The sequence below is a fragment of the Sminthopsis crassicaudata genome, chromosome 5, assembly GCF_048593235.1.
Source record: "Sminthopsis crassicaudata isolate SCR6 chromosome 5, ASM4859323v1, whole genome shotgun sequence".
NCBI classification, from domain to species: domain Eukaryota; kingdom Metazoa; phylum Chordata; class Mammalia; order Dasyuromorphia; family Dasyuridae; genus Sminthopsis; species Sminthopsis crassicaudata.
In genome coordinates, this window is record NC_133621.1 from 67,225,748 (window position 1) to 67,253,499 (window position 27,752).

Sequence of the window (27,752 nt, forward strand, 5' to 3'; positions counted from 1 at the left end):
AAATAAATAGTTTGTTAGTAACTGCTTATTAATAATTAACAATTAACTAATGATTAATGTTCCTATTTGTTTTTTAGTTTCGATAGTATTTTATTTCCCAAATACATGTAAAGAAAATGTTCTATGTTCATTTCTATAAGTCTTTGTGTTCCAAATTTTCCCCTCTTCCTCCCTTACCTCTCCCCTCCCCAAGACAGCAAGCAATCTAATATCGATTAAACATGGGCAATCCTTTTAAATAATGTTCCTATTTGTTAAATGCCCTTTGAAAAATTTCATTATCCATGAAAATGTGAGCTGAAAGATTATAAAATGCCACCCAGTAAATACTTGTTGATTGATTGAGATTTCTTAAAATAGTCTATAATGGGAGAAAATGACTGATATCCAAACAAAAGATATCAATACATATTTTAAAATAGAATTATTATTAAAAGTTCTCTGACTCCACTAGGAATTCTCCAAGTTAGGAAGACCCCACTTCTGATACATACTGACTGGGTGGCCCTGGGTGCATCATTAAACAGCTCAGTACCCCAAGGCAAATTGTTAAACCTATAAATCATAAACAGCTGCATGTCTATATTAGAATGACTGTCCTATGCCAATAAAGTCAGAGATCCAGTTTAAAACAACAACCTTTCCAAACATGGCACTTAATAAAATGCTAGTCCCTTTCTCCCTTCCTTAATGTCCCTGTGCCTCTGAACACTCAGTCTGATCTGTGGGCATGTCCGTAAACGGGGCTGGGGGAGAAGAGAAGCTAGACTTTGAACTTGCACGGCCCCCTCTCTTCCAAGGAGTAGCTTGTGCTTTACCAACAAGTACATAGGACAACTCAGCCCGTTCCCACCCTCCAAAGTCACGATAAGAAGGCCCCTGGCTGGGTCCATGATAAGGGAGCAGACACCACGTGAACAAGGTCCCTTCTATCCAAACTATCAAAGCTCTGACCTCATGTAGGTTCTTGGTCTGTGAACTGGATAATACAACTAGACACCTTCAAGTGTGCCATCTGTTAGCTCCCAATTATCAAGGGAGCCCAGCTCGTGGAATTCATTTGTGAGCGGGGTTTACAAAAATAGTCATAAGGCACTCTGGGAAAGGACTCTGGGTAGGAGTAGAGCTCAATGGCGAGCTCATATGGGCTGGTAAAAAAAAAAAAAAAAAAAAAAAAAAAAAAAAACAAACTTGTCACGGTGTCCCAGAAGGGAACTTCTCTACTCTCACTGTAAAACAATGAGAAATTTCTGGGGTCACCAGCTGATAGCTGTCTGCCTACACATGAGTACAAAGCACAGGGAGGAAATCAATGGCCAACCACTGGAAAAAGGCAAGAAATGGTGACCTAAATGCTTGAGATCAAATCTGCAAAGGATGGAAAACTCCTGACAAACAGGTCACAGAGTCATGGATCAATTGGGAGCCTTATTTAAAGACGAAGCAATAGAAAGCCAGATCTGACTCCAAATCCAGTTCTCTTTCCACAGAACTATTGCCAGAAACTTGGTGTTCTAAGAGGCAGCAGTTAGGAGCTAGTGAATTCTCAGCATGAGGGTCAGCTAATGCAAAGGAGTAGAGAGTAAAGAGAGAATTTTATTAAAAAAGAAAGAAGGTTATCTTGGCCGGACCATCGTGTAAAATGAAAGGAAACACATAATAAAGCTAAACCATTAAGGGGGGCTGCATTGTCAAGAGCATTAAATGGCAGGAAATTGATCTTTGAAGTAATGGGGAGCCATTGGAGTTCATAGAGTGACATAGGAAGACCTAAACATTAAGAAAATCACTTTGTCCGCTAGGCAGAACGTGAATTGGAGTGGGGAGACTAATATTCTAGGGAAGCCCTTTCTTTCCTAACTTTAGGCCACAAGAGCAGTGTATTTTGGTGTTAAAAAAGAAGGACCCTTAGTCTATGGGAAAATCCTTGAAATAACTGAAGCTCTCGTGTGCCCCCTGACCCAAGCCTTCGTTTCTCTACCTAAGCTTCAGTGGCTCCTTAAGAAATCTGGTCTGATACAATCTCTGTCCCCTTCGCCATCCTGGTTGAAGCTTTCCAGCTTGAGGGCGAGCTTGATCAGATATGGTGCCTGGTCTGATGGAGCAGCAGACAGAACAGCCTGGAGTCCCACATCAATGAGAGGACTTGCTGTCTACGGCTCCTCTCAACTTCTTCCAAGGATCCTGGGGCAGATTCACTCTTTTTGGTTTCTTTGCTTGTTTTAATTTCTGGAATGTCCAGAGCTTTGTGGAACCTTTGAACTTGGATTTGAAAAGCGAAGGGAGGAGGAAGGAAGAAGGAATGGGAGGCTGGGGTGGGGAAGGGAAGAGGGCTGGTCCTTGTTCATGATCCGAAAATGAGCTCACCCCCTTGGGCGGAGGCCAAGGCTGCGCAATGCCTGGTGTTTCATTGTAGAGAGCATATTGAGATTGTGCATCAAGGGGAAGTGGCAGAGGTGCCTTCTGCTTGGCTGGTGACTGGTCCTGGGCCGACATAACAGAACCCAAGCAGGGCCAGGATGATGGCGCTCAGTAGCAGGGGAAGGGTCTCTGACACCTCCAGGAAACTGGACTGACGGAAGAATTCCCTACTGCCAAAGACCCGGAATGTCTCCAGAAAAGCCCTTTTCTTTCTCCTCATGCTGTTTGTTCTGGAATTGCCTTCTCTGTACTGTTCCCTGTGTGGTCATCCTGGTCCCTTCCTTTGGCCAAGGAGCCCAAGGACTGATGGGGAAACCTGGGAGTTCTTTTCCCAAGGTAGTAATTAGCTGTCCCCGGACAGCGTGGTCCCAGGAATTGGCAGATCTGCAGGCCCACAGTGTCCTCTGTGCTGAAAAGGACAAGAGCCCCCTTTGAGTCCTGCCTGACATTCCCTCCAGACTCACACATTCCTGCTGCCAGGGAACAGCTTCTCCTGTTTCACACCCTGAGCCACAGCCTAGGGAGGAAATCCAAGGGGATCTCCTCCTGCCCTTGGAAACCCTTTCATCTTCACCCATCGGCAGAGCCTTTGATTAACTGATGTTGCCTAGCTTAGGATCTCCAAGGAAAACCACTCTGCACTATTGCACCCACATCCCACCTGCCCTTGTCCCCCTTTCCCAAGCGCCTCCTCTTCCCCACCTCCAACAACTAGCAGATAGCTCAAATTCTCAACTAAAAACGATATAGTAGACTATAGTGGGTAGAAAAATCCACCTAAGAACTAAAAAAGACCTGAGTTTGAGGGTTATTTTTAACAAATACTAGATGGCTCTCCATCTTCTAAGCCAATGGTGTCAAATTCATATAGAAATAAGGGCCAGTAATCCATGGAGGGCTGGAGGCAGATAGGGGGCTGGGCCTGAGTTCCAATCCGGCCTTACTAGCTGTGTGACCAAGAGCAAGCTGCCTAATCCTGTTTAAAAAACTCAGTTTTCTCTTCTGTAAAATGACTTGGAGAAGGAAATGGCAAATCACTTTGGTATCTTTGCCAGAAAACCTCCTGGACAATATCGACGTGCTATGGTCCACAGGATCACAAAGAACTGGGCATGGTGAACAACAATCCATACGTAAAAGGATCCTTATGGGCTACCCATTGGCTTTTTTTTTCAAATTGAGATCATCTCTGATTTATTGTATTTTTATTTATTTTCTCAAATATTCCCCAATTACACTTTAGGATCTCTTCTGCCCTATAGTGACCCTTTAAAGTTCTTTTTTTTTTTTAAGCAATATAATTCCTGCTCTCTAGGAGCCTACAGTTTATTTTATTTATTTATTCATTCGTTTGTTCATTTGTTTATTTTACTGAAGCAATTGGGGTTAAGCATCTTCTCCAAGGCCACACAGTCTTTAAAGTTCTAAGTTGAAAAGAGGTACCAACTTGAATTGGTAGAGAACTCATTGGTTCCCCCAGTCCCTTCTCCCTATCCCATAGTGCTACAGCTATCTCCATAAATCTCATCAGTGCGGGTATCGATGGTTTTTATCCCCTATTTCTATCCTAGCTAAAAATACTTACTTCTCCCAGTCTTGATTGATGGCCACCAAATGAACCACCCTTAGAGAACAACCACAAAAATCTCCTTGCCTACTTCTCAAATACATCACTTTGGTGAACTGCTGCTAGGTTCTTCAAACCGACTTCCCAATCCCCCATTCTTCTTTCTTCTCCCCTCTCCTCCCATTCCCAATCTAATTCACCGAGGGTCAGAACACCCAGCAGGCAGGAAACAATTCACCATGGGCAAGGAGCTTCCTCCCCTCAGCAAGAGGGGAAGGGGAAGGACGCCAAGGGACCAGCCCGATGCTTATAAGGAAATATTGCCTTTGACAGCCCCCAGGCATCATATTTCATAACTGAACCGAATGCAGAAAGGATTAGCTGTTTGGGCCAATAAACCGCATCTGTAGTTACATTCTGACTGGAATAAAATTACCAGGGTTATTAATCCTCATGCTTCAAGGCATAAGCTGCTCACCAGCTGGGGTCAGGGGGAAATCTCCGTCCCAGGGCCCATCCTCACTGTAATGCAGGTGGGCAGGATGGGTTTGATTCCTCCATCTAAACTGCCTGGCACGGGCAACTATCGGGAACAGAATGGCACCTGGGTCGGGTCTACCCGGCATAAACAGCCCTAGGAAGGCAGCCATTGCGTGGTGGGAGCAGGATTCTGGGAGGGGGAGCCAGTTCTCCCATGTGGTTACTGGCATTTCCTGCCAGGAGAAGCCCAGAGTAGATCAGGTGGCCCCACAGGGACCCAGAGTGGATGGGGGGGATGAATTTCTGCTGCCGCCGCCAATCAGGATGGAGACTTTCCCATCCCACTGAGACTATGATTGATGCTGCACTTTGCCCTTTCATTCAGTGAATGAAGCCAGGCTGGAGCATTGTGGTGGAGTGGAAACAGGGCTGAATTTGGAATCAAAGGCTCTGAATCCCTGCTCTGCTCCTGAATGCCTGCTGACCCTGGGCAGGGCCCAACCTCCCTGACCCGGCTTTCCCTGCCTATAAAATGAGGCAGTTGGGTTAAATTAGGGATAGATTTCAGGGATCTGTGAATCTTTCTTTGAAAAATATCTTTCAATAACTATGTTTCAGCATCATCAGTTTCCTTTGTAATTCTACACATTTTATTTTATACATTTAAGAACATGATTCTCAGAAGGATCCATAAGGTTTCACATAGGAGTCTGTGAGTTGGGAACCTCTGGGCACATGGACTCCAAAGTTCTATGGCCTGACTTCCCTTTTCTAACCCCACCCCCTCCTCCCTTTGTCCTCCCAGGAGCTTATATTTCCAGGAAGCCTAGAAAAGGGAGTTTACCCCCAAACCAGGGAATAGCTTAGTCACTTCAGAGAAGTGGTTGGGAGCCCAGAGTTCTTCAATTACTCTGGTTCACCAAAGACTCGGCTCGATGAGAGATAGGAAATAGCTCTGTTATTTAAACACTAGCTACAGTGGAGTCCCAAAGTCTGGCCCATCAATATCCTGAAATGCAAGAGCGAAGCAATAAGTGGGATTTTTTCCTCCCTCTTCCTCTCTGCTGCTTCTTGCGGAGGAAGTCCATGCGGCAAACCTCCTTGGCCCTCTAGCCCCGGTCTCCAAAACCCCCAAGAAATATGACTCTGGCAAGGTGCCTCCTCCCTTGATTCAATATGGGTTTTGGGGAGTATCTGGACATACAATCACAGCAAATTTTCTACCAAACAGACCATGGAAGCCAGAAATCCAATAGTGAAAACGTAATTAAGACAGTGGTGGAGTATAAATAACAAGAGAGAATCAAGTTATAGATTAGTTCTCATTTTTTCCCATATGTAAACAGGTACACCCTCTTAGAGGCTCCTGGGAATTATAACCCAATTCCCCATGTAATCCTATCAGCAGGTTGGGGGAGAGACACATTTTCATAAAAACTGAAGGCCTTGCGGTAAAAGCTTAGTTTGCTGACTTCTGCCTTTTATATAGTGATCCAAACAAACTTCTGAGATCAGACTGATGGCTGCTCGAAGCCCCTTGGGACAATCCAACAATCTGCTGAAGCCCCGGGGAAGATTCTTCCAGGAGTCCTCGGCTTAGAAATATCTTGATTATTATTTTCCATATGTTCCCCTTCTGGCTTATCTCCCCGCTCTACCTGCAGCTTATATTCTGCTTCTCCCTCTTGCCTTCCTCCATCTTTAGCTGTCTCACTTTTTAACTTCATACTTCCGAGGAGCTCCCGTTACTTATAGAATGCACCTGCTAGGACTGCTATTCCATCCCCAGAAATATGGCCTTCTAGAAAATGTAGTCCAGGAAATTGTCCCAACAAGCACTGTTCTCGAAATCCCAAGTTTCGTGAGAAATGAAGTCATCATACCTACATCGGGACTATAAAGGGAAAGGAGAAACTAGATTTCTGGGCCGAGATGGGATTTACCCCATGAAAAATATTTATTATATCATCTGGATGGGGTGAATACAGGTAAGGTAAAACAGGAAAAGTAATGCAAGTAATACTGGATGTGGTGATCTCCAAACTCTCCCAATACGTGATTCTCTTTCCCCATTCCACGGCCCACCCTTACCATCGCCCCTGACCATTTTGAGGGTTGTCCATCTGGACATAAAAGTAGAACCGAATGTATAATTCTCTTGAATCAGTCAGACACAGATTTTCATGAACTCATAGATTTTCATAGGAAATAAAGATCAGTAGCTTGTGGAAATCACTGGAATTATGGTCAAAAGACCCAAATTTTTAAAATCTCAATGCTATCATTGCTAGTTTCATGGCACTGGATAATTCCATGAAGCCCCTTTTCCCCTTAGCTTCCTCCTCTATAGAAACAGATGGGGGCTGGTGGAGGGGAGGAATAATGACTTCTCCATCTGGGAGTGGGGGTAGCTGCGAGAATCAAAGGAGACCAGATACAAAAACTGAAAATTCCTCAGGGCCATACAGAAAGAGAAGGGCTATTATCCCCCAGTCCATGGACCACAGCATGGACCTTATTAACCGAGGAATGAGGAAGTGTTAGGGCTGGCAAGGCTCAGAGGAAGGAAGGAGCATGGGGCATCCCTCTGGCTTGAGCAGAGGCTTCCTAATGCGGAGGAATAGAAGATGAATCAAAAAAGTAGGTTAGGGCCATTTTATAGAGAGCCTTGAATGCCGGACCAAGGCCTTTGGATATTATTTTGTATAGGTCTTTCTATGTTCTGTGCATGGTGGAGTAATCTCAGTATCTAGGAGATCTCATGAAGCTCCTTTTCCTACAGGTCCGAGGTATAGTCTATTTACCATCTACCTCCTTTATGGGAATTGAAACATAATAAATATTAATTACATAGCTTAATATCTAAACAACAAAATATGATAATTTAAATAAATTAATATTATGCTTTATCATCATTGAGCCATATTTGGCTCAAGTAGGATACATACATTTTTCTGAACTATATGGATTGGGGCAGGAAGGTGGTACAGTAGAGTTCTGAGTTCAAATCTGGCCTTGACATTTACTAGCTATATATTATATATGCACATAAATATATATCTTTATAAATATCTGATTGCCACCCCCCCATGAAAAAATAGTAAAAAAAGCTATATAGGTTACAATAGGCAATGTGGTAAAGAGATAGAAAACCTGGATTCAAGCTCTACCTGTGATCTCCATGTGGTTCTGTACAAATAGGGAACGGGGCTGGTCGGTGCCCCAACAGTTCACAGATTGGAGAGCAGGTGCCCATCCACATTGGGAGAGGGCACGCCAGAGCCGTCTTCTCTAACAATAACTGCCCATTCTTGCATCACACAATTTTTCTTCAGGTCTAGGCTGGGCAGGAGACCATCCACTCCAGGGAGAGATCGGCCCTTCCATCCTCTGCAGAGCCACTCGCTAATTAGCTGCATTGGCTCCTGAGGGGGTCAGATGCAATGGTGGTACTCCTGAAGTCACTCTGCAATGCAGATAATGGGAGCCGACAATTAAACAGCAACCTCCTCAAGACTAAAGACCAGGGAGGGGCAGCTAAGTGGGGCGGTAAATAGATCCCTGAGGGAGGGGGGAAGGCTCATCTTCATGAGTTCAAATCCAGCCTCGAACATGAGCCGGGTGATTCTGGGTAAGTCGCTTCTTCCTTCTGTTCCCCTCAGTTTCCTCAGTTGTAAATGAGCTAGAGAAAGAAATGGCAAAAAAAATACCCAAACAGGGTCACCAAGAGTCAGCGTGACTGCAAAATGACTGACCAATAACAGAAACCAGAGTCAAACCACCTCACGCTAATTAAATGTCTACTCTGTACAAGGCAAAGGATACTAAGATTTTTGAACCTGAGAGTCCTCAATAGTATATTAGGGAGACTCAAGTTAAAAAGAAAAATGATAACATTACAAACATTAGTATCCATGAGGGAGAATTTGGTGGAGCACATGAAACTAAAAAGTGTAATATAGGAAGTGGATGGTAATGACACATGAGGACTCTAGGGAGAACAGGGGCCGGGCAGGGAAATCTGGTGGAAACCTGGGGATCGTGTATCAGGCTGAGAGCAGCTCAAGGCAACAGCACGGAAGGAGGGGTCTCCAACCAAGTGCCATTGCCCAGAGCATGACCCTAAACGCAGGTGGATCGCCTCAGCGATCGGGGCCCTGTGATGGATGGGCCCGGCAGCGGCTCTGGGGGAGATGAGAGGAAACTGGCCCTGGGTTAATCAATTAGGACTTCCCTGAGGAGCGAGAGATCAGAGCTTTTGTGAAATCAGAGGACAAGGGCCTCTCAGGTCTTTATGATTTACACAAGTCTCCTTACAGCTGGCAAAGCAAGACAGCCCCTGCCCAGAGGCCCATGGCCAGATGGGAGCAGAGGAGGGGGCTCAGAAATGGATCCTGGGAATTCAAACAAGCAGAATGTTGGGCAGAAGAGACCTAAAAGTGGGGGAGAAAACAGCCCTGTCTATGAGGAAGGTACATTAATGGGGTCCTTCTTCCTGTAAATGCTTATGAGCTTGTGAATAGTTGAGGAAGCCCCAAGGCTTAGCTAAACAAACTCAACTCTTTCTTGGTTTTGTTCATTTCGTTTATTCCTTCAATGGCACATCACAGTCTTCAAAATACATGCATTCCTTCATTTTCTCCCATGAAAGAGGCTGGGCAGGTATTACTATCCCATTTTACAGATGAGTAAGATCATAAAATTAAGACTGAAAAGGATCATCTTTTTTAAAATTTTTATTTATTATTTTTACATTTCTGTACCGCAGCTTCTTAGCCATTCTGTAACCAGTGGGCGTCTGTTTTGTTTCCAGTTCTTTGCAAACACACACCTGCCCAGTGCTGCTATGAACATTTCAGTGTATTCGGGATCTTTCTGTCTTGTACTTGGGGGTATATACCTAGCAACAAAATGTCTAAGTCAAAGCACATTTACATTTGTGATCTCAACAAACCAGCACTGGGTCAGAACATTGTCCCATGTGGATTCCACCTGGCAGACGAGGGAACAAGCATATTTTGATAGATTTTATTGGAAAATAGCCATGTACCAGGTTCTGTACTGGGTATTAGGGAGAGGGGATGTAAAGGTGACCAGGTCTCCACACCTTCCATAAAGATATCCAACCTTGTGCTCTGGCTAATTGGAGGGTGGAAGGGCCCTAGTGAACCCGTGGTACAAAGCAACCTTGCATAATGGGCAGGACCCCATGGGGCCCACAAATAGACATCCCTCCCAGCTGAAGGGGCCCAAAGTGAAAGCTGACCAGAAAAAGAACTCGATTTGGAAGGGTGGGGAACCGAGGCTCAGACCAGCCCCCAGCGAGTCAACAAGCATTCGTTAGGTGTCCCCAAGCCCTGCCCTCACAGAGCTTTCATGGGGGGAAAACCGGACTTAGGTAAATAAAGCCCCCCAAATATACCAAATATACAGAGAGGGAAGGCAGCAGCTCTGGGGACAAGAGGAGGGTTGAGGCAGAAAGCGGCCCCTGAGAAGAGCTGTGAAAGAAATAACGATTTGGGGGGGCAGGAGAGGGGGGCACTGTATCCAGACATAGGAACGGCCAAGGCCAAGGTGAGAAGGGGAAATGGGACCTCAGGTGGGAGAGGCTCCCACGATGATGCCCCTATTAAGCAGAGCAAAGAAGTCAGGGAGGAAGGCGTCTGGGACCACAGCCCAGGGATCAGGAATAAGGGCCTAATCACAGCCTTGACATTGAGATTGACCAGGATCTCGATGGCCCCGCTCCCTCCCTCCCTCCCTCTGTCTCTGGCAGCCTTCCAGGGTTATTATCTACTGAGAAGTAGTGTAATCCCTTGGGCAGAATTTATGTCCATTTAGGGAGTCAGCCAGTGTCCCCCACGTGGTATATTTGGGGAGCTGCAGATCCTTCCCAAAGTGATTTCCCATCTCCCCACTCCAGGCCCTGCTGGGAACCTCAAATTCCCACCTTCCATCTTCACCTCCCAGTTAAGTAGCTGAGGGTCCCGTTAAAATGCAAGTGCTATCTAAAATTTAGGAAGCACCCATCCTTGCTCCAACAGCCTCATCGCCTACCAAAGGCCCTGAAGGAACAGGCCAGGGGACTTTAGAGGGTTTGGGCAAATCCAGAGCACCCAGCTACCAAGAGGGCAGGTGGCCAGACTGGAGAGAGCTGGGAAAGGGCCTGAGTCCATCTAGAAGGCAAGAGGCAGTGGAATACAAACGTCCCCTTTAATGCTTTTGTCCTGAGCCACAGCAGCCCAGGGAGGGGGCCCGCTGCCCAGCCACAGCTGAAGCCCCTTTCCTTCTCATCTTCATCCCATGCAGATGATGAAAATATTATCATTTTTTAGGTAGTAGCTCCTTGAAGCACGAGGCTGACCTACGTTCAGCTCCTTTTCCTTGCCCTAAAAGGAGAAAAACTTAGTGAGAATTTGGAAGGGACAGAAAAGAATTCCAGCCCAATGACTGAGACTCGTTTTCAATCTGATTTAAATTTTTTTAAAATATGATTTAATTCTCTGCTCCCAGGTTTCCTTCAAAGCTCAGTCCAAATGCCACCTGCTAGATAAGGCTTACCTGTGCTTAAATTACCTTGCATTTATTTGTTATTAGTTTATATGTGTACAGTGTTTCCCCTGTTAGAATGCAAGCTACTGGAGGCAGCCGCAGGACCCGTTTTAGTGATGTCAGATTGTAGGGACAGAAGAGATAGTATTGAATTTGGACTCAGAACCTGGGTTCAAATGAAGAGTTCACCTGGGTGTCCTTGAGTTAATTGTTGAACCTGGGGAGAGGGGAGGAAAGTGTCCTTGGTTGTGAAACATTGCACATGATGTCAGATATGTTTTTTTTCAAAACATTCATTGGTTTTACTGATTTTTTTCTACTTTTCTTCTTTAGAAACATTCTTTACATGTATAATCTCTAGCAAATTGCTACCATCTTGGGAAGGGAAGAAAGAAGAAAAAGACTGAAAACTCAAAATTTTATTTAAAAAATATCTGTTGAAAACTATTTTTATAGATACTTGGAAAAATAAAATATTATTTACAAAAAAAAAAAAAAAAAAAAAAAAAAAAAAAAGAAACATTCTTTGTTATGAGAGGGCTCTCCAGGATGGGGGAGGGGGAAGTCTAGGTAATGAAAAACAAAAGTTATCTTTAAAAATCTGTTTAAAAACTAAAGAAAAAAAAAGCATCTCTGATGCAAAGTTTACAGAAACCTGCCCTGGCAGAAAAGACAGAATGGATTATGAACCGCCATGAGGAAACAGAATTTTCCTAAGAAAATTATCTCCTGTGCTTTGCTGCGCTGGGTAATATAAATGGGTGGTGGCCATCTTGATTTTGCCATGTGCCGATGGCACTTTGACATTTGTTGCATAAAATCTGGAGCTTTGCAAATTGCACCCATGTCCTCAATTCTTAAACCTGCTGGATTCACCCCAGTGCTCCCCAGGGCACCGTTCTCTCTGGAAACCCATAAAAGCCGCCGGACTGTCTGGGTCATCCTCCTCTCCAGCTGAAAATAGTAGGAACAGGTACTTCTTAAGGAGAGTGAGCCCCACCCAAAAGAGACCATTTCCTGAATCTCCAAGGACTTCTAGGGGGAAGTCATGGTGGGGGGAAGGGAGGAAATCAGCTCTGGAGAGGAAGGGAAGCAGTTAACAGGCAAAAAGCAGAGACAGATGGGGAGGTGAGAAGAAAAACATGTCAATTGGGAAATGTCAAAGAAATTGTGGTATATGAATATAGTGGAATATCTCTGTATTGTAACAAATGGAGAAAAAATTTTCAGAGAAATCTGGGAAGAATGGCATGAGCTGCAGAACCAGAACAATTTATTTCATAAGAACATTGAAAAAGTAAATAACTTTAAAAGGCTTGGTGGTGGTGGTCCAGCAATTTCAGAAAGGATGAGTGACAGTATGAGGATAATGTCTTGACTTTTGAGTGAATTGTATCTAACTGACGCAGAGTTGTACAAAGTCAGCAATCTCACTCCCTATTTCAGCCAATGGCAAGACCAAAGTTAAGATGACTGACAATAACTGGAAAGACTTAAGAACTCTGATTAAGGCAATGACCACCCATGAGTCCTGAAGATTAAAGATGAAGAACTCCATTGGTAGAGGAAGTTCTTCGGTGGGACCTCCCTACCTAATTAAAACAGACAGAGATAGAGAGACAGAGAGATAGACAGAGGCAGAGAGACAGAAATGATGTATTTAAAAATGATAGATGGATGGATAGATAGATAGATAGAAAGAAAGATAGATAGATAGATAGATAGATAGATAGATAGATAGATAGAAAGAAAGAAAGATAGATAGAAAGATAGATAGATAGAAAGAAAGATAGATAGAAAGATAGATAGATGATAGATAGATAGATAGATAGAAAGAAAGATAGATAGATAGATAGATAGATAGATAGATAGATAGATAGAAAGATAGATAGAAAGATAGATAGATAGATGATAGAGATATAGTTAGATGGTGGATGGATGGATAATTAGATGGATAGATGGATAACTAGATGATAGGTCATGGATGGGTATATAGATAATAGATAAATGGATAGATGGATGGATATAGACAGATTAATGGATAGATAGGTAATGGATGGATAGATAGATGATAAATGATGAATGGATAGATGACTTATGGATATGTAGTTGATAGCTAGATAGATGGGTGGATAGATGAGAAAGAGAGTGGATAGATGGATACACAGATAATCTGCATAGATAAATGGATAACCAATAATACATATATGCCTATATATCTATGAATATATATACATACTTAGTCAATAAGAAACTATATGGCACATATATAATCAATAAAAAACAAATTTTATCAAACAAAAAAACATTTAATAGCTCTTTCCACAGGCATTTTAATTTCGAGGTGCAGGTCCTAAGATAGGTCACATTTTGAGCCAAACTCCTAAGTTATAAGACAGAAAGATAACTGACTAATCAAACAGAAAAGCCTCGAGCATTGCCAACCCTAAGTCCTAACTTTTTCCTTGTGTACTTGGCTCTATTCTAGGTCACAGACCAGAGTAGAGGCCCAGACCCAGGCCCTGTGTATCTCTGTGATTGAGAACTAAACAGGGAACCCAAAGTCAGGGAAGGGGTATTTATGGGGATAAAGGAGACAGTCTCCAAGAATAAGAAAAGAGCTGCAAACTCTGTCTAGCCACGGACTGGCCAGAAAGCAAAAACAACAAAGTATCTGTGGTTGAGGACTGCTGGGCTTTCCACCGTCGGCCACTCTCAGGTACAGAGAGTACCTCCAGTGCATCCTGGAACCTCGGTGCACAACGAGATCTGCCTTGAGCCCAGAAGGAGTCTAAACATCTAAAAAGGGGGATGCTGAGAACATCTTGCTTAAAGAAAAAGTGGCTTTATTCTGAAATACGAGCTCGATGCGACAGCTGCATCTCTCAGGCTCCCAGACGCCACTTAGCCAGGAGAAAATGCACAAGCCTAGGGAAGGGCCATGGAGGCCAGGAGGTGAGCAGACAGGGGCCGGCACGCAGGGCAGAAAGGAAGGAGAGGAGCTCAGACTGGGCCCAGCAAGGGAAAGCATGAGCGGATTGGTTGCAATGTGTTGTCCAGGACTACGGAGTTAATAAAAATAATCTAAGGAATGAAAGGGCTAAAATCAGATGCCTATAAATAGTTTTCATTTTGAAACTTCCCTTTCCAAGGGAAACAGCTGCCAGGTTAATTTCTGGGTTCTTGCCTTTGGGGAAAGCAATACAGACCCTCTATGGCTAATAAGTTTCTGGAGGGCAGGGGAAGCATTTTATCGTCATTTCCCCCTCCCAACTCCCAAGCAGAACTGTGCACACCAGTCACAGATACAGGAGCCAGACGTTACCTGGTGGAACCTCCTTGTTTTAACAAATGAGGAAACTGAGTCGCACAGGAGCGTGACTTGCCAAGATTGCAGAAGTGCTGAATGGGAATCCAGGTTCCCCGGCCACAAGTCTAACAACCTTTCCACTCGACCACATTGTAGGGACTTCATCAATGTCTGTTGCCTTGGACATTCCAAAAAGTTTATTGCCTATGATCTCACAGTGTTCATAGCCAGCTTCCTAGAAATGTTCTTAGCTCCTTTATAGATGGAATTAACTCCTTAAGAATGGGACTATGTCACTTTGGTCCCTGTATCCTCAGGGCATAATAGGTGCTAGTGGAAGGAATTGATAAATGTCAGAATCAGGCCCAGTGCAGAAGGAAATGGCAAGAAAACCCCAAATGGGGTCATAAAGAGTTGGACATGATGGAAAGGTGGCTGAACAACAATAAGACCCAGGCCTGTAAGATTTCAGCCCACCGTTTATGATTATTATTATTGATTTATGAGAAGCCACATAGAAATGCTAATTTCAGAGCCAGGAAGACTTAGTTCAATTCCCCACTTTGACACAGGGACTTCTAGGTAATGGGCAAACACCTGATCTCTCAGTAATTCTCTTAACATTGCATATGTTTAATTGTGTACATTTATAATCTATATCAAATTGTTGGCTGTCTTGGAAAAAAAAGAAAGGGGGGAAGAAAGGGAGAAAAAAATGGAACTCAAAAACTTATAAAAGGAAATGTTGAAAACTAAAGAAAAAAGACTATATACTTCATATATCTAATATTCTACATTTATAACCTATATCAGATCTCTTACCATCTTGAGGTGGAGGAAGAGGATGGAGAAAGAGATAACAAAAAATTGGAAGTCATAATCTTGTAAAAGTAAAGGTTGAAAACAATTCAGAGACAACAACACCAACCTACCATGGAAGAGGGAGTTTCCTCAAGAATTCTCCGTATCAATACATTCTCTGGTTTTTATTTATTTTTGTACATGATTTTACTTATACTAAAATTAGTTTATATTATGTTAATCTTATTTATACAAATGTTATATAAGGCTTTAATATTTACAGACTTGTCTCAGCTGATTTTCACAACTACCCTGTGAAGTAGGTATTATTATTAACTCTATTTTACAAATACGTAGGAAGCTAATAAATGGCTAGTATGTGTCAAGATTCAAACCCAGGTGTGACTGCTGCTCCAAATCTGGTTTTATTTATTATACCTTTGTGCCTGACTATAATGCAGATGGTGAGGACATTTAATAGTAATTTATTTATCTGGATTCACAATGTCCTGAGAATACTGATGGGAAAGTGTCCAGTCTTCTGCCTAGCTACAAAAGGTGAACACATCAGTAGGGGCCCATGAGCTATTGTTAAAATGCAGACCTACAGGATAATTTGAACCTGGAATAACTGTTCACTAAATAATGTATTCTAATGAGTTAGGGGGTCCCTAACTAAAACAACCCCTTCTTTTCCTTCAAATTGGAACTTAAAGGAATGGAAGGGTTAAACAACAGTTTAGACACTTCAAAAGGTCTCTATAGGTTAGAAGTGATTGTGCTTTGGGGTCCATTTTCACAACTTAGTAAAAATGCTCATTTTAATTCAATGCATCCTTTGGTTAGAATTTTAAAAGCTGGAGGGAAGCCCAAAAGGCAGAGATGTAAAACGTGACTTTCCCCACATGGTTCAGCAGAATGAGATCTTCCTCTCTCCCATCCAAGTTCCTTACACCCAGGATGCTTTGCAAGTTGAGATTAGAGGGTCTCTCAAAGTGCAAGGCCAACGGATGCCTGAGGAGTCATTTAAGAGCAGAAGTCATTGAGACTTCTTTTTCTTCGAGTTCTGCTCCCCCATGCCCAGCCTTCTGAACTTAGAGCCCCCCAGTATGTTCCCAGGATTTAATGCCTCCTCCCTCCTAATTCTCCATGTCATCTCCCGGACTTGAAGGCAGCCTGATGGAAACCCAGTTGGCAGAGAATCATGGCACAGATACCCACCTGACCCTAACTGGCGTTAAGCCAGGGTTTTAATAGTCTGACTCCAAGCCCCGTCCCATCCTCTCCCACTATCTGCACACAAAGTATCCCACGCCCCAGAAGGGGCTCCCCAACTTCTCCCCCTCCTACTGAAACGTGTCGTTTCCTTCCAGTTCAGCTTAGATGCCATAGGGGATACCCCATGAAACCTTCCCTCATCCTCTCATCTCCTCCAAAAGTAACAATATTCTCCTCTTAGCTTTCGTGCCCCGGGGGTCTTTTTTAAATGATGTGCCAAGTGACAGCACTTTCCTGATGCCAGGGGCAGAGGTTCAAGGGCAAGGTGTCTGCTGGGTGTTGGGAGGCGAGGGGGGGCAGTCCAGGAGATGCCAATCACGATTGGGAAGGGGCTCGGGTGGCAGCTGCCAACTTCTGAGGTTGGAAGCGAGTCTCGCAGATGGGAGGGAGGGGAGTCGGGTGCCAAAGAAAATTACCCTGCCCACCATCTTTGGCAGGAAAGGAGAACTCTGCCTGTTTAACTCTGAGCTCTCTGGGGCCTGGAGCAGTGGCTGCCTCTGCCTCAGTGGTTCTGAGCTCTGCCCGACTGGGGTAATCCGGCCCCACTTCCCAGAAATACGGCTGAGGGGGGAGGGGGGCTGTGTGGGCACTTCTCCAGGGAAGGCCTGCCACCTGCGAGCCTCCCTAAGTGGCAACGATGGCACCGATTCAGCCGCGGCCAGGGTTAGGGCAGAAAAGCTGCACACGAGAGCCTTCCACAAGCTGCTGGCCGCCCTGCTCACTCGCTGTTCGCCTGGCGAAGGGACGCCGAGGCCGGCTCTGGGACCAGCCTGCCTGCCAGGAATGAGAGAGCCCGGCCAGCTCCCCAGGAGGGAGGGCCCTGCGCACCAAGCCCAATTTGGAGAAATCACAGGCAGGGAGAGGGGGGAGGAGGGGAGGGAGCGAGCCGGCCGGGTAAGAAGAGGGGGGAGCGGGGCGTCCTTCACCTGGGGTTCCCGAGATGAGAAACACCTGGTGCCGGCCTGAAGGCCCTGCTGGACCGAGCAATCTGCTCCCGCCTTCTGGGCTGCGCCAGGGGCTCCCACCTCACGTGCTGGGTACAGGCCCACCCGGGCCTGGCCCTGGGGCTTCTCCCTGGCGGCTCTCACCGAGTTGCTTCCTCTCTGCCTCTTTTCTTTGCGGTTTTCTCTCATTTTTTTCTCTTATTTGTTGTCCATATTTCTGCCTCCCTCCTGCTCTGTTATTATTTCTTATCTTTTCTATCTTTCTTTTCCAGCTCAGTCTCTCCCTCTTATGTTTTGTTCAGTTTCCCTTTTATCTGTCTCTCTCCCATTTGCTCCTTCTATGTTTTCCTACTCTCCTTCCTTTCACTCGTACTCATCTCTTTTCCTTTCATTTTCTCTCTCTCTACCTCCCACCCCTTCTGTTAATCTGACTCTCCGTGTCTCTCTGTCTTTGTCTCTATCGCCATCTTTTTCTTTCTATCTCTCTGTCTCCTGTCTTTCTCTCTCTCTTTCTGTCTCTCTGTTTCTCTATCTGTCCTTTCTGTCTCCATCTCCATTCGTCTTTGTCTTTCTCTCTCTCTCTCTCTCTCTCTCTCTCTCTCTCTCTCTCTCTCTCTCTCTCTCTCTCTCTCTCTCTCTCTCTCTCTCTGTCTCTTTGTGTCTCTCTCTGTCTCTCTCTGTCTCTGTCTCTGTCTCTGTCTCTGTCTCTCTCTCTCTCTCTTTCTCTCTTTCTCTCTCTCTCTGTCTCTCTCTCTCTCTCTTTCTCTCTCTCTCTCTCTGTCTCTCTCTCTCTTTCTCTCTCTCTCTCTCTCTTTCTCTCTCTCTCTCTCTCTCTCTCTCTTTCTCCTCTCTCTCTCTCTCTCTCTCTCTCTCTCTCTCTCTCTCTCTCTCTGTCTCTCTCTCTGTCTCTGTCTCTCTGTCTCTCTGTCTCTCTCTGTCTCTCTGTCTCTCTGTCTCTCTCTCTCTCTCTCTCTCTCTCTCTCTCTCTCTGTCTCTCTCTCTCTCTCTCTCTCTCTCTCCTCTCCTCTCTCTCTCTCTCTCTCTCTCTCTGTCTCTCTCTCTCTGTCTCTGTCTCTCTCTCTCTCTCTCTCTCTCTCTCTCTCTCTCTCTCTCTCTCTCTCTCTCTCTCTCTCTCTCTCTCCATCTGTCTTTGTCTCTCTCTTTTTTTGTCTCTGTCATTTTCTCTCCGTCTCTCTTCCCAATCCTCTCTCTTTGTCTCTCTCTGTCTCTGTCTGTCTGTCTGTCTCTCTCTCTGTCTTTGTCTCTCTCTCTCTCTCTGTCTCTTTTTTGTCTCTCTCTGTCTCTCTCTCTCTCTGTCTCTGTCTCGCTCTCTCTCTCCATCTGTCTTTGTCTCTCTCTTTTTTTGTCTCTGTCATTTTCTCTCCCGTCTCTTTCCCAATCCTCTCTCCTTGTCTCTCTCTGTCTCTGTCTGTCTGTCTCTCCCTCTCTTCCTCCCTCTTCTCCCGGTTTTCTTTGTATTAATCCATTTACAACCTTCCAGCTTGACTTCCCCCATCCCTATCTGGAACAATCAGAGGGAGTCCCCAGGGTCTGCGTCCCCCGCCCCGGCGGCGGGGAGGAAGCGCGTTGGGCCAGCGCCGAGGGGCGGGCGGGCTGGGAGTTGTGGCGGTGCCCCGGGGCCTCTCACTCTCTCACCTGAGCAGCCAGAGGCGCGGGACCCGAACCTCTCAGGGACTCTAGAGAGGAGCGGGCGGCCTCATTCCCGCGGCTGCTGAGTCACGCCGGGAGGGAGCCGGCCCCAGGCCGCGGAAATGAGAAGTCGGGGCCCGGTCTCCGCGGCTGGGCTGGGCGGGCCAGGACCGGGGCTCCGCCGCCCGCTCCATCCCGGGGACTCTTCGACATTTGCATTTTTAGTACTAACCCGCAAGTTGGGTGCAAGCACGTGGCTGGGGTAATGGCGGCGGGGCAGGACCCGGTATTTCCGCAGGCCCGGGAGTCTTTGGGGAAGACAAATGGAGAGAATCCCACTGAAGAGAAAAAGGAGAAGGAGATGGGAATGGAGAGGGGAGGGAAGGAAGGAAGGGAGAAGGAAAGGGGGAGAGGATGGAGAAAGAACAGAGAGGAAAGAAGAAAAGAAAAAGGAAGAGGAAGAGAGGGATAGGGAAAGATGGGAGTGAGAAGAGAAGAAGAAAAGGAAAGAGAGAAGAAAGGCGACAAAATGTAAGGAGAGACAAGGAAAGGGAAGAAAGATAAAACGAAAAGCACGTTGCTCTAAGGCTATAGTATGTCATTGGATCTGAGCCCCAGGTGGGCCAGATCTGGCCATGAAGCTGAACCCCAGCGACCGTGGGGGGCGGGGGGACTCCTTCCCCTATCCCCAGTCCAGCTTTAGAGAAGTGTCGTCAGCTGGGAATACATCAAAGAGGAAGGAGCAGCGAGGACTGGTTAGTTTGGGCTGGTGCTGCTTTTGCCATTTAGGGGAAAGGCTGAAGGGAGGCCTGAAGAGCCAAATGGCCGGCTCTGAGAACCGGCCGGCTCGGGGACTGGGGAGGAGAGCCCGGAGGGCCCCGGCCCCACCCAGTGCTGCAGGAATCTGGAGGCTGGCTCCTCCGGCACATGCGGTGTGTGTTATTCTTACCACAAACCAGAAATATGTTCCCATTTGAAATGCTTGGATCCACAGCTGTTTGAAAATCCCCTGGTACTCCGGAGACAAATGGTCCAAGTCAGCCTGTGCTAACAGGGTCAGTCTCAGAGCCAGGGGAGAGGTGCGCCTGATGCACAATCCCTCCGATTCCTTCCCGGGCCCATCAATCACTGCCCAATGCAAATCCTGCGGGGCTGTCAGGCTGTCTTAACAATGGTGTTTACTTTAGAAAATGATATGAGACTCCTCAAGCAAAAGGGAAGAAAGAAAATCCCGGGGCCCGAGCGGAGGAGCAGTCCTGGGCCACCCCGAGATGCTGCGGGGGGTGGTCCCGCCCAAGCCCTGAAGAGAGGCGGGAGCATCCCAGAACTGCCTGACCCCGACGGGACTAGTCCCCACATCCCCGAGGGCTCTGCTTCCCTGAGAGACTCTCTATTAAAAGTTCCCAGCATTTATCAGAACCTCCTTTAATATGTGATGGGGGAACAAGGGGTCTGCTATCAGACCATTCTTGCCTCAGACCCTTTTTGAAGATGGGCAGTTTTTCCCCAAAGAGGGAAGAAATCAATCGGGCGGCTCTCTGGCTGCCCCCAACAGAAAGCCATGACAGCCATCACCAGAAACCGGAGGATAAAGAGGAGCCATGAGTGTATACTGAGAAGGGAAATCTTCCAGCTGTTGCAGCTGCCAGACCTTGCTAAAGAAGGATTATGCACCTGTTTAATCTTGATAGAAAGCTCCCAAGTTACGGACTGTTCTGCTCTAACACACCCCATTAAATATACCCAGAGTCCAAATGTTATAGAGGGGAGAAAAAAAAAAACACCTTTGAAGTAACGGGTTAGAAGTGATCTGGGCTGGCCCCATGTTATGTCTGAAAGAAGAGGTCCAGGTGCAGGGCTAAATTTCCCCCGAGGCCATGTTGACCTCCTCCGTGGAAATCAATGGTAACAAGGTATGAGGGAGTGAGGGGGTGGGGATGGAGAAGGTGAGCCCTCCCTCACTGCTGGAGTGCAAGGGCTAACAAACAACCTCCCCTCAGGTCAGGTCCAGGGGCCTGAGTGCTTTCTGCTTCTGTTAAATTCATTATCCTAGAACAACCTTAATCTTTCTTTTAAATTGGGTAGGTTGCTTTGTCTTTGAATAATCCCAGGGAGATTTATAGAGGTTGGGTATAACCAAGGGAAGAACATTTTGCTGGGCCCTCCTTTTGGATAAATAAGTCTAAAGGAGACCCAGATCTAGAAGGCATGAGGACTCTGGAGACAAGCAAGAAGCCTCCAGGATGAGCAAACTTCCAGTTGCTGAAGAGGTTGAATGACCAGTTAACCTGTAGTGATGTTTTTCCTCAGTTTGAACTCTCTTGACCATGTTCTAGCAGTTCTGGAGTTTTTAAAAGGTGGATTCTTCTTGATGATCTTTTTTTTTAAATATTGCCTAGATTTCTCCCGGTATCTTTTCCACTCTCTCATATAACAAAGAATTTTTTAAAAGAGGAGGAAAAAGAAAAAAAAATTCAACAAAATCAATACATGAAAAAAAAAAACTGATGTTCCATTATATGTTCCATGGACTTGACTTCTCTATAAAGGAACAAGAAAGATGTTTTTCTCATTTCTTCTTTAGGGTGAAATTTGTTCTTTATAATTTTGTAGCATTCAACTTTCATTGTTTTGTTCTTTCCATTTATCTTGTGGTAGTAAATATCCTGCCCCTGCTTACTTCACATTGCATCAGTTCATTTAAATCTTTCCATATTTCTCTGTATTTGTTATATTTATCCTTTCCCAGCCTTTTGTAAGCTATTGGATCTAAATGCCACTGGCCCTGGTCACAAAAACTGTTAGTTATGGCTCTGGAAGGAATGATTTATTCTCAATCTCTACCTATCAATAAAGATTTTTCCTTAGCATCCATCTATCTATGTGTCATTGGTAAACTGGTTTTTTCCCTGCTCCTCTGAAAATTTACAATCTCAGATAAAACAGACAGAAAAGCAACAATGAACATCAATGTGACTAAAATAAATATTTCTGCAAAGGCTGCAAAAGCAATGAACCTCCATTGCTTCATCTGGACTTTATGTGGGTGCTAACCTCTAACAGATCACTTTGCTTCTTAATTCTGGAAAGTTTCTAGTTCTGGTCTGCTCCTTGGTTTGGTGTTTACTATTCCTTCTGGGCTCTGGTTCAGCTCACCGGATCCCCAGATCTTCCAACATACATCTGCCGCAACTCGGGGACCATCGAGACGGAAGATTTCAATCTCAAAACTGGCGATGCCAGTGGGACAAAGGCTCATCGGGTCAGATGAAGCATCATATAGCCGGGGCTGCAAGTGTTACAAAGCCCTTGGCCACCAGAGCATTGCAGGTTCCTGGAGGAGGCTCTTAGCGGGATCAACTTCCCTGCTTTATTGATGTGATTTGGAATGGAGCTAACCATCCCGTTAGTGTTCACACCAGGGAGCAGCATGGAGTACCCACTCAGGAAGCTGCCTTGCCAAGGCTTCTCAGTGTCATCAGGTCTAGGGACCACTGGCTTCACAGCCAACGGCTGCTCCCCTTTCCCCACCCCCACCCCCATATACCACCAGAGACCCCCCAGAACAAGGGCTCCCACCCCCACACCAAAAAGGGGATTCTGGGCTTTGCCAAGTGCTAGATTTGGACGGTTTCGCTAAATTCCCGGAATTATTCCGTGATGCAGACATACGCAGGCAATCTGCCTTCTCTCTGTGTCTTGAGTCAGAATCCCTGGCAGGTGGCTAATTGGTAAGTACTGCATTCCAGGTGCCATGCTTTGAACTTTGGCAGGGCCTGGGTGAGGACACGTGGAAAGCTGCCTTTCAAACCCTAACTGTGGGGATGCTGGGAAGTATTGATATATGAGTTCTTATCCACAACTCCTTAATCATGGAGATGATAAAGATGGATTGGCTACCCCTTCCCTCCCCTACATCTTGCTTTTCTTGACTCCTTTCTCTCCAGTCTGCACTCAGGACCTCCATACTTGGCAAACTACTTAAAGCCTCTCAGCATTTTGAGCCAAACAAGTCCCTATGGTATGATGAACTAATCAGATTTTCTCTTTACCCCAAGCCTCTGATTTTTAGAAAATCAAAGAATGTCAAAGCTGGAAGGAATCTTAGAGATCAGCTGATCTGGGTTCTTAACCCATGGTCCACAAACATCCCAAGCTACCTGGGTAGAATTGGAGGTGGAGAGGAAGGGAGGGGATCTCTGAATCCAGATAAGAAAAAAAAATACATCTTTATTTCAATATAAATCCAGATAAGAAAAAATGCATCTTTATTTCAATATAAATGGTTTTCTTTGTGATCCCTATTTTATTTTCTGAATTTTAAAATATTATTTTGGAAGGGTTTCACTAGACTGTCAAAGGGAGAGCACACACACACACACACATTAAGAACTCCTAGTCTAATCTAAGTTTCTCATTTTTATCAATGAGAAAACTAAAAATTAAATATGAGAATTGCCTTACTCTTGGCCAAATGGTTAATGGCCAAGTTAGAACTAGGATCCAGCTTTCCTAACACAACCCAATGACCTTCCCATGATATCACACTGCTTCCTGGTTGCCAGCATTCTTTAAAATGTATCTACAGTCAAAATGGGTTCATGATTTAGACATAAAGTCATGATTAGACATGAGCAAATTAGAATATAGTAAAGGATAGTCTCTCTCTCAGATCTGTGGAGAAGGAGAGAATTTGTGGTCAAAGAAGAACTAAAGTATGTTATGGAATGCAAAATGGATCATTTTGATTATATTAAGTTGAAAAGTTTTTGCACAAATAAAACCCATGCAGACAAGACTAGAAGGGAAGCAATAAACTGGGGAGAGAGGGAAGTTATGTATATCCAAGACTTCTAAGAAAGGCCTTGTTTCTAAATATATGGAGAATTGACTCAAATTTATAAGAATTCGGGCCATTCTTCAATTGATAAATAGTCAAAAGATATGAACAGAATTTTCAGATAAAGATATTGAAACCATTCCCAGTCATATGAAAAGGTTCTCTAAATCACTATTGATCAGAGAAATACAAATTAAGACAACTCTGAGATACCACTACACACTTCTCAGATTGGCTAAAGATAATGATGAATGTTGGATAGGGATGTGGGAAAACTGGGACACTAATACATTGTTGATGGAATTGTGAATACATCCAACCATTCTGGAGAGCAGTTTGGAACTAAGCCCAAAACGTTATCAGACTGTGCATACTCTTTGATCCAGCAGTGTTACTACTGGGTTTATATCCCCAAGACATCTTAAAGGAGGGAAAGAGACCTGTATGTGCCAAAATGTTTGTGGCAGCCCTTCTTGTAGTGTCCAGAAACTGGAAACTGAGTGGATGCCCATCAATTGGAGAATGGTTGAATAACTTGTGGTATATGAATGTTATGGAATGTTATTGTTCTGTACGAAATGACCAACAGGATGATTTCAGAAAGGCCTGGAGAGATTTACATGAACTAATGCTAAGTGAAATGAGCAGGACCAGGAGATCATTGTATATGGCAACAAGAAGATTATAATACAATGACTAATTCTGAAGGACATGGCTCTCTTCAACAATGAGATGATTCAGACTAGTTCCAATGATCTTGTGATGAAGAAAGTCATATACACCCAGAGAGAAGATTGTGAGAACTGAGTGTGCATCCCAACATAGTATTTTCATTCTTTTTGTTGTTGTTTGCTTGCATTTTATTTTCTTTCTCATTTTTTTCCTTTTTTATTTGATTTTTCTTGTGCAGCAAGATAATTGTAGAAATGTGTATAGAAGAACTGCACATGTTTAACCTATATTGGATTGCTGTCTAAGGGAGGAGGTGGTAAGAAGATGGAAGGAAAAATTTGAAACAAGGTTTTGGAAGGGTGAATGTTGAATATTATCTATGCATAAGTTTTTAAAATAAACTTTAATTTTAAAAAATCCTCAAATAAATAAATAAATGAAGTGCAGCTGCAATCTGACATACTATTTTTTATTTCTTGGAAAGGAGTCAGTTCTGCCCTTCCTGAGTTGCAGTAAAGCACGTGAGGGTACGCTCTAGTTTCTTCAGAGGTAGAAGTACAATCCCAGAGATTAGTGTGAAGAATATTATTTATGCCAGAGCAACTTGATATGGTAACCAAACTGGTCTTAGGAGTAAGTGTAGATAGATTGTTCTTGGGATATAATTTGAAAAACTTAAGGGAAAGTCACCCTGGGGGCAAAACGCCTCCTCACCAAACCCAGAGGATCAGAACACCTAAAATTTCCAGTGTGGGAGTCATTCCCTCCAAAGCCTGCTCAAGAATTTAAACTGGGTTAAGAGGGTGTGGTTCAAGTCATGATAGTGGGAATAAACAGGATGCCTTTCTGGGTCAAGCCAGAGTTCAGTGGTAGCCAAGTCCAAAGGGCCAGGCAGAAGGCCAGGAAGGAGTCCAGAGCAATGGCTCAGAGCCAGGGAATCCAGAATGGACTCAGAGGGAAAAAAGCAAGAAGAGGACAGGAAATGTCATCATGACAATGGTTCGCATTGTGCAACTACATCCTGGCCCGGGTTCCTTTAGTCAGCTAACATCTTTTAAATGTCTACTCTGTGTAGGGCTGTATGTTATATGCTGGAGCTACAAAAATAACAACAACAACAGGAAAAAAAAGAGTTTATATTTGGTGGTCCACTGGACTAAGGGCTAAAACTGAAGTCATGAAAACTGGGTTCTAGCACCTCGCTGGCAGCATGACCACAAGCAAATTATTTAACTTCCCTGAGCCTCAATTTTCTCATCTGCAAAATGGGATAATACTATCTATAGCATTTACCTCCCAGGATTTTTGTGAGGACCAGTTGAATAGCCAACTTACAGATACTTGTTATCACTCCCTCACATATCCTCCTATTGCATAATAAAAAAGAAAAATCTCATAGTAAATATGCATAATCCAAGAAAACAAATTTCCACCTAGACCATTTCTTAAGATTGTTATCTTCTTCTCCATCATCTCTCTGGTCTGTTTCATCTTTAATCCTCTGAACTCATGGTTTATCATTGACTGACATTCTAAACACTTTGAAAGATATCTTTTTCTAAAACATTGTCGTTCTCCTGATTCTGCTCACTTCTTTCTATACATTCTATATATTCATAGAGATTTTCTTAGTTTCTTCTAAAGTAGTCCATTTCATAATTTCTTATGGCATAATAATATTCCATTTTATTCATGAAACATAATTGCTTAACCAAAGGTGGTAAACAAATGATAAAGATAAAAGGTAGGCTTTCCTTGTTTTCTACAGCGAGAAAAAGGGCGATAATAAACAGGTCTGTACATAAGGGTCTTTTTTCTCCCACTGATCTCTTTGCAGTATAGAACTAGTAGTGATATAGCTGGGTCCAAAAGTATTCCTAGTTTAATTATTTTGCAGACATTGTTCTGCATTTGCTTTGCAAATTTTAAAGCATTGTGTAAATATCTATCACCGTTGTTTTACTGAGGGAAAACAATGTAAAGGGCAGCAAATATAAAGTTATTGGAGAAGAAGAGAAAAATTAAAACTGGACAGATCAGGGAAGGATTCCTAGAGGAAGTGCCCACTGAGCAGAGCCTTGGAAGTCAGGGAGAAGAAATGGAAGTCCAAGCATGAGGGGGACAGTCTATACAAAGGCACAGAGAGGAGATTGGAATGCCAAACAACTTGGCTGGAATGTATAGTATGTGAATGAGAGTCATGTGGAAATGACTCTAAAAGGTGGGTTGATGTCAGATTGTGGGGGCTTTGACATCCCAGACTGAGGACTTGGCATTTGATCATAAGTGCAATAGAGAGTGTCCGAAAAGAAAGATGACAAAAGTCAACTGTATGTCCAAATTGTCTGAAATATTTCCTGTGTGGGCGATTTCATACAACGTTTCCTCTTCAAATACCCCAAATACACTTTCATGTTCTCCAACTGGGATAACTAATGTTGGAGCCAGACATAGAATATCATTAAGACTTCTTCCCTCTTTTCAGACTCTGGCAAATACAAGTTCTTCCAATATTCTAGCCTTTCCTTCTGCTTTGGGTAGATGGGTTCCCTCTGTGTCCAAAGGTATTCTGTGCCTGAGGAGAAACTTTTAACTCCTAACTATCAGAATCGCCATATCTTGCTTTATTCTAATGGAATCATAACCTGTCACTTGCAGTTTATCTAAATCATTCTTAGTATTTTCTCCAAGAGTCACACACTCCAACAACGTAAAATGTTCTCACTTGAAAGGGGAGTTCCCTTCTTTCTTGATTAAGTACAAATTTTCCTTTACACCAAAGTTATAAGTATGTGAAATAAGGAAACTTGTTCCAGTCCAATGGAAATATGTGTGACTTCAAATGATCTGTTCTTTGCACTAATTGGGACCCAGCTCTAATAATATTTCACTTCTGTCCTTTTTAGAAAGTCAACTCAGGTGATCAGATCAACCAAATTTCATTCAGCAAACATTCACAAGGTGGTCAGAAAAAGGGATACAAGTTCACTTTCAAGGTCTCTCTTCAGAACTTTAGAACTGATTTATGACATGGGAGACACTGGCACAGGACTGCCCAGCATAGTGTGCCCTCGCCCGAGAAGGAGCTGTGCTCCAAGAGCAAAGCAGAATTAAATTAGCCCTAAGGAAACCCGAGATGCACAAAATTAGAGAAGCTAGCTAATTCATATGGACTATTTATGTCCGACCCGGGGCAGAGCATTCCTAGCTCGTATTAGTCTGATCAGCCATAGTCAG